General features: G+C 38.9%; 1 long non-coding RNA gene across 1 annotated transcript in view; it reads left to right on the forward strand.

Moving 5' to 3' along the window:
- The first annotated feature begins 932 nt into the window (after positions 1-932).
- The window catches only part of LOC103098920 (uncharacterized), a 58,910-nt gene continuing 45,255 nt past the window's right edge, over positions 933-14,587 (forward strand). The window contains exons 1-3 of the long non-coding RNA XR_008914735.1: positions 933-1,126; positions 1,904-2,008; positions 2,392-2,529. This is a non-coding gene — a long non-coding RNA (uncharacterized LOC103098920). The remainder of the gene's footprint in view (positions 1,127-1,903; positions 2,009-2,391; positions 2,530-14,587) is intronic.

Consider the following 14,587-nt stretch of genomic DNA (forward strand, 5'->3'; position numbering starts at 1 on the left):
CCCCTGGATTTCCAAAGGGTCTAGAGGTTCCCCAAGTTCTTTTGTTCCCCGGAGTCCCTCCTGCGTCGGTGGCACTCCCAGGGGCTAGTGACCAGGGCGTCTTGACTCTGTGCAGTCATGGGAAGTAGCTTTGTTGTCGTAGTAGTAGCGCTAACCCCTTTTCCCTTGATTAAAGAGTGATTTTGACTATTTAATAGTTCTATGTTTTTTCTAGTTGACACTCTACAGTTGTGTGATCAAGATGCTTCCTTCTCAGCTTCCAGGGGCTCTTGATTAGATGCCTGGGTCCTGTGAAGTGCTCTGGGTCTACTGGGTGATGTTTTTCATGGGCAGGACTGCATCCTGTAGCCTGGGAGAAGCCCCAAACCTTTGCTTCAACTGTCCTTCCTCATTTGATGAGGTGCTCAGCAGCAACTGAGCCCACTTTTCTACAGTACTTTTCTCTCCTTATGCCTGAGGAAAGAAGGGTGAGAGACTTTCTCTCCCCAGCCCCCCCCCACTCTCCTTTCTGCTCTGGGTCTTTGTCAGATATTTAAATCCAAATCAGTGGCTGCTGATTTGCTCTTCCCTTTTGGGAACCCAGGACATCCTCTCCTTTGACCCTCTCCCTCTAGATTTTCCATAAAGAAGCCAGATCAATCCAAGCTGAGCTCAATTCCTGGGCTCTTAGGACCCTTGGACCTTGGTCTGTCCTAGATCTGGAAGGAGATGGAAGATACTCTGAGGCGCCTCCCTCTGCTAAACTGGGGGATGGAATCTGAGGGAAATGACCAGAGGGGTGTGTACAGGGGCTTTGTACTGCTCTGGGTCTGCTGTCTCTTTCTCCTCCCTCTTACCAATCCTCTTTCTGATGACATCACTGTGCTCTTGGTGTGGCCTCCCCTCCTCCCCTCCCACCATCTGGGTGGGTCTTCTTTGTCTCTCTCAAAGAAAGAGAGGAGGACGAGGAGAAGAGTGGCTAAATTCCTACTTCTCTGGAGTCAAGAAGGGGATCAAGGGCAGCTTAATGTCTACCTGTCCCTCACTCCTTTCTCTTCCCTTTGAACACTGGCATTCCTTTCCTTAACCGTGACTCCTGCTTCCTGGCTCATCCCTGGGGGTCCTGTGTGTGCCTGCATGAAAGTGGGTGAGTTCAGTGCTCTCTTTTCCTGTCCCCTGCTCCACCTCCTCTTCTTGTCCCTCTCTCCCTATATTTCCTTCTGAACCCTCCTTCTCTTGAATGGAGCCCCCATTATTAGCTTGAGTCAGTGCACAGGGGGGTGTGTGGGGAGTGGTGCAGAGAGGAAAATGGCAGTATTTATCATGTACTGGTAGAATCATGTGAGTGTGGTGTGGGGCTGTATATGTATATATATATATATGTACACCTGTGTGTATCTGAGTGTGCCTGCTCCTCCGGGCATTTCCTGCCTGTGCCTCCCTTCCTGACCAGCTCTCTGTCTGAAGGGCTAGGTGCTTGGGGGAGTGGGCTGGGGTGGGGCGGGGTGGGGCGGAGGCCAGCAGGAAAAAGCCTTTGGGAAAGATTCCTCTCCTGTTCAGGTGGAGGCTTTCTTCCTCTGCTGGGTTCTCTTTTGCGGGAAGCCCAGGATACACAAACTTGACTTCTCCCTTCTGGTTTCCTGTAAGGAGTGGGGCAGCAGACCCAGCCAACCCAAGCTCTGTTCAGCCTCTCCACCCTTCTCAACACCGGCCCCGCCTCCAAGTGGAAGAAGCTTGGTGACCCCATCCCTCTGCCAGGCTGGGGGCAGGGTTAAGGGAAATGAAAGGGTGTAGAAGATCCCCACTTCTTGGGGCCTGAAATCACAGCCTCCTCCCCTCCCCCCCCTTTCACTTGGCCCTGGGAGGAGACTAGCACTGCTCATTCAGTGATGTCACTGTGGCCGCCCCCCACTCTTTCCCCTAGGTGGGTCTTCTTTGTCTCTGTCGGTCTGAAGAAAAGAAGCAGCTGGAGGAGGATGGCTGAATTCCTGCTTCTCTGGAGTCTGGTGGGGATCTTCGGCAGCTCTAGGTTGGTCTGCTTCTCGCCCTATTTATCTACCCTCCCTCACTCCTCTCCTCTTCTCCTTTATTGCCCATCCACCTGCTCATCTCAGGAGGTCCTGCCTATGCCTGGATGGGGTTGTGTTAGGTATCCCCTCCTCCTCCTGCCCCCGCTCCTCTTCTTGCCCTTCTATTTATCTTCTCTTCTGTATCCCCAGTTCCCAGAGTCCCCTCTCATAATTAGCTTGCCTCATTGTTCAGAGTAATGTGTAGGGGGATGTATGGCGGGCGGGTCATAGCAGTATTGAAATCTTTCTTTGTTGTGTGTGTGTAGGTAGGATTATGTGTATATGGGGGAATTGTATGTGTGTGTCTATTTACACATATGTTTATTTGTTTCTACTCCTCCAGGGCTGTTCCTGCCTGGGTCAATCTTACTGCCAAGGCCTCTCTCTGGAGGGCTGGGTGCTTGGCAAAGCAGTGGAGTGTGGTGAAGTGTGATGAAGGCCATCAGTAAAAAGACTTTGGGGAACTTTCCTCTCTCTTCAGGTAGAACCTTCCTCCTTCCCCCCTCCCTCCCTTCCTCCCTCTTTCCTCCTCTCTCCCTTCCTCCCTTCTTCCCTCCCTCCCTTCCTTTCTTTCTCCTTCCACCCTCCCTCTTTCCATCCCTCCATTCCCTCCTTAATGGAAACATAATCAAGTTAAAGATTGCAATAATTTGTGGGTAAAAGGAAAAGAGAACAAAACCAGTGATTGCTAGCTTCATTGACAAAAAGCCAGTTAGGGGGGCAGTCCCTTTTGGCATAAGAGTATACATATAAGTAAATGTTAAATCAACCACACCCAGAGTTCATTCTTGATCTTCTCGTGCACAGCTTGTGGTCTGTGGAGGCATCTTTATGGTATCTTCTCCAAACAGTTCAGTTTCTGGATTCATAGCATGTTTCTTAACCTAAAATTTATCTCTCAAGGAATTTAAACATTGCAATTTAAAATAATAATAAATTTTACATTTTTACATACCCCCCTGAAGAGGGTAATTAAAAAACACAGGGATCATTTAGGGATGCATGGCTGAGTTATGAGGTTTATGAATCAATTGGCAAGAGAAATTAAAAACATCAAAAAAATTCAAATAAAAAAGATAATTTCTGGATGAAACATAGACTATCAAAGTCTTATGTGTAAAAATTCCAAGTAAAGGACAAATAAATCTATTACAGGTCCTTGAATCAGGGCCCAATTAAAATGATATAAGCAACATTGCAATTTAAAATAATAATAAATTTTACATTTTTACATACCCCCCTGAAGAGGGTAATTGAAAAACACAGGGATCATTTAGGGATGCATGGCTGAGGTATGAGGTTTATGAATCAATTGGCAAGAGAAATTAAAAACATCAAAAAAATCCAAATAAAAAAAGATAATTTCTGGATGAAATATAGACTATCAAAGTCTTATGTGTAAAAATTCCAAGTAAAGGAAAAATAAATCTATTACAGGTCCTTGAATCAGGGCCCAATTAAAATGATATAAGCATTTACCCAGTCAGTAGCCAGGACTACAGAAAGTTGCCACATTATGAAAGACAGAAAAGGGACTAGATTATAGGAGCCAGGTAGGAGCCAAATTTGAGATACTTGTCTGTAAGTATTTTCATGAAGATCATGGATACAAGGAAGGCCTACATCTTAATGTATATCAAGCATTGCAACCTCGATTCTCACACTAGGTTCAGGTCCTTTGTATTGGCTTAGAAGTGCATCAATCCTACCTGGATTGGTTTCTTCTTCTTTGACCTGTATGCTCTTTTGGCACAATTCAGGTTTAGTTTTGTGCTTCTTTGGCCCTGTGCGATGGCTCTTTTGTATATCTTGTCCTGGAATCAGACAGAATCATTAAGCAAAGTCCCATAATTTTTTTAAACAATTACTGGCATCATTTTTACAGTCTCAAGCTTTTGGGGCATGTATTGACATTATAGCAAATCAAAAAAGCTAAAGAAAATCTTAATACTGGTGACATGTGCTTCAAATATAAAAAGGAGAGAAAAAAACTGAAATAGTATATTGCACATGCAAGCAAAATATAATAATAAAAGAGTTTTAAAAATAAAAATATAGTTTATAATCATTGACACATTGTGTCAGCTAAGAAAATATAGAATACAAGGGTTCTTACCAAAATGAGATCCATTTCCTCTTCATACCTGGCCATGATCCACTGCGAGTACAAGCAAATGATTTTTACAAAGTAACAGTTTTTTTTATAAAGAACAGTAGTACAAATATGTAGGTATCAATATCCCCAAAATTCTCAATACCCAATTAATTATAATAGCAAACAAAACCACTATCGTATTTCACATAAGTTGCTGTATGGCATTTTAAAAAGCCTATGAACTGATGGATATTTGTCACAATTTTTACAAACGTAGCAAATTTTTCAACCTTAGAAAATATATTTTTAAACAAAGTAAAACTTATTTGGGTCTAGAACATCATCAAGAAATCTAGATATCATTAAAAAAATGTGGCAGAGGAGTCTAGGAAAAAACCCAAACCTCTGTACTGTTGATGTTGGGTAAAGAGAGCTGAAGAGTTATAAATGAGAGATGCTCCTCTTTTGGGAGTCATCCAGGGTTAGGGGTACCCATGCCCTGGGATTAACTTTCCAGCTTCTTTGGTATGAGACTGTGATGTCCCATCCATTCACATTTTTATAAATGTAGGAGGTGGGGATTATAATTGTATTTCACTCCAGCTACTAAAATGGATCTTACCTCCTGTTAGAAACAGGCAAAATGACCAGAGTTATTGGAAAAAAATTTAAAAATCATGTCTAAAGGACTGCTTAAAATCAGTTTGAGATATTTAGCTCATTAAATTTTCCAAACGTTGTTATACAATTGTAACCAGTTTTTTATGAAGTTTATCCATCCTCTATGTGACAATTTACAAAGTCAAAAATAGAAAAGACTGTTTTTATATATGGGCTTATTCAATAATATTTGTTCAGTATAGTTATAGGGGAAAAGCAACAGAATATAACAGTAGTTAAAACCCAGTACATTAAAATGATTCAGTGTAACAGAATAGTATTGAATGTATTAATATATGAACTTAAAACCACAAAAATTAAATTTTAAGACAAAATCAGCAAAATGCAACAAAATACAGATTTTTTAAAATAAAATATTAGAGTCTGAAAAGTCTTAAAAATATAACCTCCAGTCTCTTTAAAGTTCATTGGTTTTTATCCATTTAGATGCCTATTGTCAGAAGGCAGAAGATTGGTAAGGGGTAGGCAATGGGGTTCAAGTGACTTGCCCAGGGCCACACAGCTAGGAAGTGTCTGAGGCCAGATTTTAACCCAGGACCTCCTGTCTCTAGGCCTGGCTCTGAATCCACTGAGCCACTGAGCTGCTCCCCCATAATGAGGGTGGGCTTTAGGAATCTCAAATTGGGCCAAAGAGTTGCAGGGAGATGAATTTCTCCCCTGAATCTCAGGTGAGATAAGTAACAGAATCAGTGCACTCAAAAGATTTCCTTTTAAATAAGCCATGCTTATAACTTCCTGTTTGGAAAAGTCTCTTCCTTCTCCTCGTTGTCCCCCACTATGGTCCCTATAGCCTAAGGAAGAACACCCCTATTTTTACCAGCTGGTGTTTGATTCTGAAGACACAAGGGTAGCTACATCAGCCTGAGTCCTGGAGCTGGGCCTGAGGTGATGAGCGATCTGGGTCAGAGGCCAGAGTTGCTGGGGCCAGGGCTGGGGCTGGGGCTGGGGCCAGGGCCGGGAGAGAGATCTGGGTCAAGTAGGTCCAGATTGCTTGAGCAGAAGCAGGCAGCAGGATCTGGGTGGGATCTGGGATGGGACCAGGTGAGCGATCTTGGTCAAGAAGGTCAGGAGGAGCTTAAGAATCAGCTTTGCTGAAAAGCCTTGGTAGGAGGAACGTGGCTTAAAAAACATTATCTAGGCTATCTTTTAAAAAAAATTGAGAAGTTCTCATCCAATCTTGTGGTCACCAGAAATGTAACAGTTAAATTAGTTTCTAGTAATAAAATTATTATATTTTATGAGGTTTATTAAAGATTATTAGAAATCAAGGATACAAAATAATAAACCATGTGCCTAGGGCTGATTAGCCCATTCACAGCCTACTTACTACATGTTACAATGTCCGAGTAGAGGAAGAGGCTCTTAGGAGGCAGAGAGCCCGTTAAATACTGAATTGTGATCTCACCCAGGTGGAGACTCAAGTGAGATTATAGGGAATTCTGGGAAGTACCAAAGACTTCTGGGAATTGAAGTCTGGAGTTCAAATCTCCATTTTTACAGAACCCAGGACCTCCTGTCTCTAGGTCTGGCTCTCACTGGGCTACCCAGCTGCCCCCAGAAATGAGACTTATCAAAGTAACTTGTAAAAAAATTTTTCCCAGTTTTCCACTTTCCTTTTAAAACTGCCTCTATTGGTTTTGTTTGTGCAAAACCTTTTCAAATTAATGTAATAAAATTATCCATCTTATATCCTGTAATGCTCTCTATCTTGTTCAGTCATAAATTTTTCTCTTATCCATAGGTCTGGCAGTTAAATAATTCCACATTCCTCTAATTTTCTTATTGTATCACCTTTTATTTCTAATTCATGTACCCATTTTGGCCTTTTTAGGGTGGGAGTCAGATCCTAGGAATATAATCTATGATTCCACAGAGAATGTAAATTACCTTGAGTAAATGTAATTACCAGCAAAAGAAGCTCCACCTATCCCATGGGAGAACTTGTATGTGAATCTTCATCCCTGGCAGTATGCCTTCTTTTTCTATTTTTATATAATTCCTGGTCTGAACTGGGGATTGCCCATTTTACTTTGTCTTATTGCCATGCAGGAAGACTGGGCTTGTATGAGTAAACTCCCTGAATTAATCTAATTATTTCTATTAAGACCTAGTAATATCTGTGTGAGGTGGGGGTGAAGACTACCCCTCACAATGAAAATTCAGAGTCAGAGGGTTTGAGCAGAAAAGACAAGAGTTTTATTTCTTTTTCCTGAAAAAGGGTACTACCCACTGATTATGGCCAAAGGCACCCTCTTATAGACCTTTTACCATAAGCTCCTCTTTCCCTATTTGCCCTCCAGAAGCTGGTGAGCCAAAACTTACATTATAAAGGTTTTACCCAATCAGAAAATAGGACAATCACAATTTATAACACCTATGGCTTAGCATAGAAGCTTACCATAGCTCATAACACCTGTAGCCCATCTAGGGTATGCTCAGAGGCATGGCCCAGCAAAAGCAGGGGGTTTTATGGTTAGGGGTTTCTGGGGATGACACACTTGTCAGCATGCTTGAAAATATTGCTCAGCCAGGTATTTTTTGAGAAACATATTCTGAGAGTAATGAATAACTCACTCCTCACATATCCAACTCACATGGGCCCCTCTTCAGTATCTTGGTATTCTCTCAAAAGATTTGCTACCCTTCAGTTGACTTAATCAGGGTAGAAGAGATGTTTCCCCCTTACTTTGAGTATAATTGGCTGGATTGTCTGGATTCCTATAAATCTTCTCTCCTTATAACTCTATCTTGGTACATGGAGTGAGATGCTGGCCTATACCTAGTTCCTGCCATACTTCTTTCAATTTTCTCAGCAGTTTAAAAAATAGTGTATTCTTTTACCCAAAGCTGGAATCTTTATGCTTATTAAACATTTGAATACTGTAGTTATAACCTACAGTATATTGTGACCCTGGGCAAGTCACTTGGCCCCCAACACAGGCAGCAGATTCTAAATACCTAATCCCCTTGTGATTCTCATGGAAAATGCACATGTAGAAATCTCCCAAATTTACATGTCTAGTTTTCCCATGGAATCAGTACACATAACCAACTTATATCTCTAAAGATCTATAACAAGAAGTACATATAATATTGCACTTTCTAAGGGGAAATTACAATAATTTGGGGATAAGAAGGAAATATAAAAGAAAGAACAAAGAAAAAAATTGTTCCATTGACAAAAAACCAATTGGGGGGCATTCCCTGTTGGCATAAGAGTGTACATTGAAAATAAATGTGTTCAAACCCCCCTCCCCCCACAGTTCAAATTCTCACATCCCAAATTTCACTCTGGATTTTTTGGGGCAGTGTGCGGTTTTTGCAGGAATCTTCAAGGCACCTTCTCCAAACAGTTCACTTTCTTGATTTGGGTAGATTGCAAGATTTTTATCCTAAAATTTCTCAGTGTTGATGGCATGAGGGAATCCTGTGTCTGACTTTGCAAACAGTGGCTTCCTCAAACCCTAAAATAAATTCAAGCCCCCTGTCTCGGCACAGAATCTCATCAATCCCACTAAGATCAGTTGATCTCCTTGACCTTGTGCTCATTGGCACTGTGAAGATGAACTTTGTGCTCCCTGGCACTGTGTGTGCAGTGGCTCTTTTGTGATTCTTTCTCCTGGAATCAGATACAATCATTAATCAAAGTCCCATAATATTTAACAATCAATGGCAGGTTTCCATAGTCTAAAGCTTTTGGGTATGTATTGACATTAGTGTAAAATTTAAAATTATATCTCTAATAATAAAAATATTACAGTTTAGGAGTTTTATTAAAGATCATTAGAAATCAAGGAATAAAGAGGATACAAATAAAAACCACGTGCCCATGGCTGGTTAGTGATTCTCAAATTTTCCCCAACTTACCACCATTATTGCTGATGCTACATCATGCAAAAAAGAGACTCTGGGAGGCATTACCACCAGTTAAATACCAATAACGTGATCTTGCCAAAGTGGAGACACAGGAGAGATTATAGGGAATTTTGGGAAATAATAAGGCCTCCTGAGGAATGAAGTCAAAGGTTCAAAATCTCCATTTATACACCCCCCCAGACCCACAGAAGACTAGTCTCTCCAGTGGGTCTTGTAAACATACCAACTTTGAAATTACAATAATTTGAGGATAAGAGGAAAAGAGAACAAAACCAATAATTGCTAGGTGCATTGACAAAAAGCCAGTTAGGGGGCAGTCCCCTTTGGCATAAGAGTATACATAGGAAACAAATGCATTCAACCCCACACAGTTCAGATCACCACATCCCAAAGTTCACTCTGGATCTTCTGGTGCAGTGTGTGGTCTGTGGAGTTTTTTCATGGTGCCTTCTCCAAAGAGTTCATTTTCTGGATTTGGAGAGGTAGCATGTTTCTTAACCTAAAATTACTCTCAAAAAGAATTTAAACTTTGCAATTTAGAATAATTATACATTCCTTCCTGAAGAAGGTGTTTAAAAATGCAGGGATCACTTAGGAATGAATGGCTGAGTTATGAGGTATATGAATCAATTGGCAAGAAATAAAAAACATCAAAAAATCAAAATAAAAGAGAAAATAATTTGTGCATGAAATACAGACTATCAAAGTCTTATGTGTAGAAATTTTAAGTAAAAGAAAATAAACCTATAACAGGTCCTTGAATCAGAACCCAATTTAAGGTGATTTATGTAATTATGCACTTACCCAATCAGTAGTCAGGACTATACAAAGTTGCCACATTATGAAAGACAGAATAGGGACTAGATTTTTGTGTGATAGGGAATTGTCATTTCCTGGTCTCATTTTTCCTTCATTCTCAGGATAGGGGGAGCCAGGATGATAGCCACACTTCAGTACTTGACTGTGAGTATTTCACAAAGAGTGTGAATACAAGGAGTCCTACATCTTAACATATGTCAAGGTCGCAACCTCAAGTCTCACACTAGGTTCAAGTCCTTTTGTACTGGTTTATAAGTTCATCAATCCCACCTGTACTGGTTTGGTCTTTTTTGACCTTGTGCTCCATTGCCACTATGCTTCTGACTTTGTGCTTCTTTGGCACTGTGCAATAGCTCTTTTTGTATTCCCTTCTCCTAGAATCAGACAGAATCATTAAGCAAAGTCCCATGAATTTTTTTAAACAATCAGTGGCATAATTTTTATGGTCTAAAGCTTTTTGGGTATGCATTGACATTAGGGCAAATGTATCTTAAACTTATATTACTGCAAAATCAAAAAAGTTAAAGAAAATCTTCTCAATACTTGTGACATATGCTTCAAATACAAAAAGTAGAAAAAACTGAAATAGTATATTGCACATACAAGGAAAAACAATAATAAAAGAGTTTTAAAAATAAAAAATATAGCTTATAATCATTGACACACTTTGTCAGCTAAGGAAATGTAGAATACAAAAGTTTCTCACCAAAAAATGAGATACATTTCCTTTTTCAAATCTGGCCATGATCCACAGGGAATATAAGCAAATGATTTTTACAAAGTAACAGTTTTTTTAATAAAGAACAATAGTACAGCATGTAATGCACATTCAAAAGTATCAAAATCCCCAAAGTTATAATAGCCCATTTAATGACAATAGGAAACCCATTATCATATTTTACATGAGTCTGCTTTATGACATATAAAGGAAAAAAAAACCTTAGAATCTAATGGATACTTACCAAAAGTTTTTCAAGTGTAACAATGTTTCAACCTTGGCTGAGATATTTTAAAAAATTATAAAAATGTGGCAGAGGGGTCTAGAAAAATCAAAACCTCTATACTGTTGCTGTTGAGTTTAAAAATGTCACCAAGAATCTGGTGATCATCCTGGTGAAAAGGTAAAGTGAGCTGAGGAGTTACAAATGAGAGATGCTCCTCTTTTGGAGCCATCCAGGTGTACCATGCCCTGAGATCAACTTCTGAGCTCCTTTGGTATGAGACTGTAATATCCCATCAGGAGGTGGGGATTATAATTGTACTTCACTTCAGCTACTAAAATGAACCTTACCTCTTGTTACAAATAACTCAGAGGCAGGGCAAAATGATCAGAGCTGAGAAAAAATCTAAAATTCATGTTTGAAGACCTCTTAAATCAATTTGAAATATTTAGCTCATTAAAATTTCCAAAGGTTCTTATACAATTGTAACCAGTTTGATGAAGTCTATCTATCCTCTATGTGACAATTTACAAAGCCAAAATGGAAAAAGCTGTTTTTTATATGGGCTTATTCAATAATATTTGTTCAGTATAGTTATAGCGGAAAGGTAACAGAATATAACAGTAGTTAAAATCCAGTACATTAAACAGATACAGTGTAAAAGAATAATATTGAATACATTTATATATGAACTTAAACCCACAAAATTATATCTTAAAACAATCAGCAAAATATAATAAAATACAGAGACTTTTATTAAAAAAATGGAGTCTGAAAAGGCTTAAAATTTCACCTCCAGATCCTTTAAAATTCCTTTTTCTAAAATTCAGGTCCCTATTGTTAGCACTATGGGATCTCCAATAGTGAGGGAGAACATGGGTTTTAGGAATCTCAAACTGGGCAGGCTCAAATGGCAAAGAGTTGCAGGGAGATGAATTTCTACCCTGAATCTCAGGTAAGATATGTAAAAGGATCAATACACTCATGAAAAAAAAAACATCCTAAAGCTGGGAGCTGTTTGAAATAGGTAATGCACTGCTCTTTCATATGATACAACATGCTTGTAATCGACTTCCTGTTTGGAAGTGTAACTTTCTTCTCCCAGTCCTCCCCCCTTCAGGTTCCCTGCCACATGGAGGCTAATTGTTGCCTAAGAAAAGAACACCCCAGTTTTTTTTAGGCCAATATTTTAATTTTCACTTTTATTTATTTATTTTTTGTTCAAGAATGTGTATTAAAGAATGAACAAGAAGCCACATTGAAAGAATTATTGGAGTACAAATGTAAAAGAAGAACATATGACATCACTTATCACATGCATATATGGGTATTGTGACAAGGAAATCACTTAAAAAGACTGATATATATTAATTTAAGGTCGCCAAGGAATTCAGCTATGTAATTCCTTAATGAAAACTCAAGTCAGCAGACTACCTTTTATGGAGTTTAATTACAAACAGGAGGAAGAAAGGTATGAGAGAGAGAGAGAGAGAGAGAGAGAGAGAGAGAGAGAGAGAGAAGGAGAAGGAGAAGGAGAAGGAGAAGGGAATAGGGCTTAAATACCCCCTCTGTTTAGGCTGGGCCAAAAGGCCCAAGCCCTTAGATAGCTGAGGCAAAGAAAAGAGATCAGTCCCTATCACTCATGTGACCAAAATGGAGAGAGAAACAGTCTCAGGGGCCTCCACCTCCAACCTCCTTCAGAGCAAGCTTCTCAGAGCAAAACCTCTCCAACCAACTTAGTCTTCAGACCCCGCTATCATTAAGGAAACCATCTAAGTTCCCTCCCCTCTGTTCTCACATCTACCAATCACTGTCCATGTCTTCCCTGTGCCAATGGTGGCTCTAGCTTAACCCAGGACCACCCAGAGATCTGTGGATTTGCACATGTCTATTGAAGGTCATATTCTCAAATAATTAAATCTTGATCCTTTGCTGCAGCCCTTCCTAAATCCTGTTACTCTAAGTAGGGTAGAAATTGTATTTTCCAAGACCTGGTTCTGTCATTCCAAGTATCTCTATTGTATCAATTCTAAAATCAATCATGACTCAAAGAACTTCCTGTTCTATGCTTAAGCGTAGGTCAAAGCCCTTTCCATTGTTCAGCAAAAGGTTTCTGTCCTAAAATAATCTTAAGTAGGGAGGAGAAAGACCCTCCCTTGCCAAGGGGGTTAACATTCCAATAGACTATCAGTAGGAAATTTTTCAAGTATGAAATTTCCCAATGGTGAAATTTCCAACATTTATAAGTCTAAGAAATTTTAAGGTTTACAATCCCCCCTGATGATCATTGGGAGACTAGTCTCCCCATTGATCATTTAACATAATCATTTTGTAGTTCTAAATGCACTTCTAACTATAGATATACACAACATTCAATTTTCTAAGAGAAATTAGAATAGTGAGAGAGGAAATAGAAAAGAAAAGAAAGCAAAAACAATGCTTTGCTAGGCGCATTGACAGAAAGCCAAATTAGGGGCAGTCCCTTTTGGCATAAATGTGTACAATTACAATAAATGTTCAATCAAAAGTTCAGTCCAATCAATCATATCCAAAGTTCATTCTTGATCTTCTTGATGAAGTGTAGGTTTTCGGCATCTTTCTGCAACAGTTCATTCTCTGGATATAAAAGTTTCAAGCTTTTCTTGAAGATCTTTTCTCGAACAGAATCAAAATCTTTGATTTTTTTATAACAGTAAAATTTTAAACAAAATTCAAAATTCTTGGATTTTTATAAAAATACAATCTCAAACAAAAAATTCAAAAATTCTTAGAATTTAAATTAAAATACAATCCCCCCTGAAGTAAGTATTAAAAAATATCAAGTTTAGCTCAGAATGCAATGTTCAGTTATGGGGTGTATGTGTCAATTATCAAGAGAATAGAAAAATAATCAAAAATATAAGAAAAATTCAAAATAGGCCTTGTATAGGTCCAGTTTAAAGTAATTTCTATCCCACAAGTATGTAGGACAGAATGCAGTAATATTTCACTTAGCCATTTGTAGCCAAGACTACAGGAAGTTGCCATAATATAAGAAGAAAAGAATTAGAATTCTATTTTGATGGGGAAATGTCATTCCCTCATCTGATTTTTTTTTCTTCAGGGATATAGGGAGCCAGCATGATAGTCAAGCTTTGTACTTGTTTGAGTACTTCGTAAAGAGTGTAGATACAAGGAAGTCCTACGACTTAAACATAAGTTAAGCGTCGCGACCTCGAGTCTGACTTTAATATTTCTTGTGTGCTCTATTGGCACTATTCAGGTTTAGTCTGTGCTACTTGTTTTTATCCATTTTCCTGGAATCAGATGCAAACATTAATCCAGTCCTATAATATTTTATCAATAAATGGCAGGTTCCCATAGTTTAAAGCTTTTAGGCATATATTGATATTATAGCAAGAGTATATATATTAACTTGTATTACTGCAGGAAAAAATAATATTAATATTAACTATGTGTACCTTCAGTACAAAAATGAGAAAAAAATCAAATATTCTGATCAGAAAAGAAAAGAAATAAGAAAAATAAGAAAAAAATCAGTAATTCAATATATTCTTGAAAAAACAGCATCCATTTGTCTATGGATTATTATCTCCAATTCATATGATAAGATAGAGTCACAATTCATATGATAGGATACAGTCAATCAGTCTCAGCAGAAAATGCTTTCTTCACATGTGAGCAGTGAATCCAAGAGTCTCTTTCTCCAATCTTTATAGATGTTGGAGTAGTTAATAACATTTGGAATGGTCCTTCCCATGAAGGTTGAGTTGCTCCAGTTCACTTGAAATTCTTGATATAAACTTTATCTCCTGGGTTCAGGTCATGCAGAGAAAAGTCTAATGGTCCAGCTTGTACTGCAGCTCCGTATTCATGAAGTTCATGTAGTTTGTGCTGTAACTCCTGTATATAGGAAGCAATAGTAATATCTCCCCCTAATAGCGATGTATAAGCCGGGGAGAAAGGCTTAGCCTGTATAGGCAGATGTCCAAAAAGCATCTCAAATGGTGAAATATGTAAGTCTCCTCTAGGCCTGCTTCTAAGATAAAATAGGGCCAGAGGGAGAATTTCAGGCCATTTTAAATGGGTCTCAGTGCATAATTTGCCAATCATAGTCTTAAGTTCTT

This window comes from Monodelphis domestica, chromosome X, assembly GCF_027887165.1.
Source record: "Monodelphis domestica isolate mMonDom1 chromosome X, mMonDom1.pri, whole genome shotgun sequence".
Taxonomy (NCBI): domain Eukaryota; kingdom Metazoa; phylum Chordata; class Mammalia; order Didelphimorphia; family Didelphidae; genus Monodelphis; species Monodelphis domestica.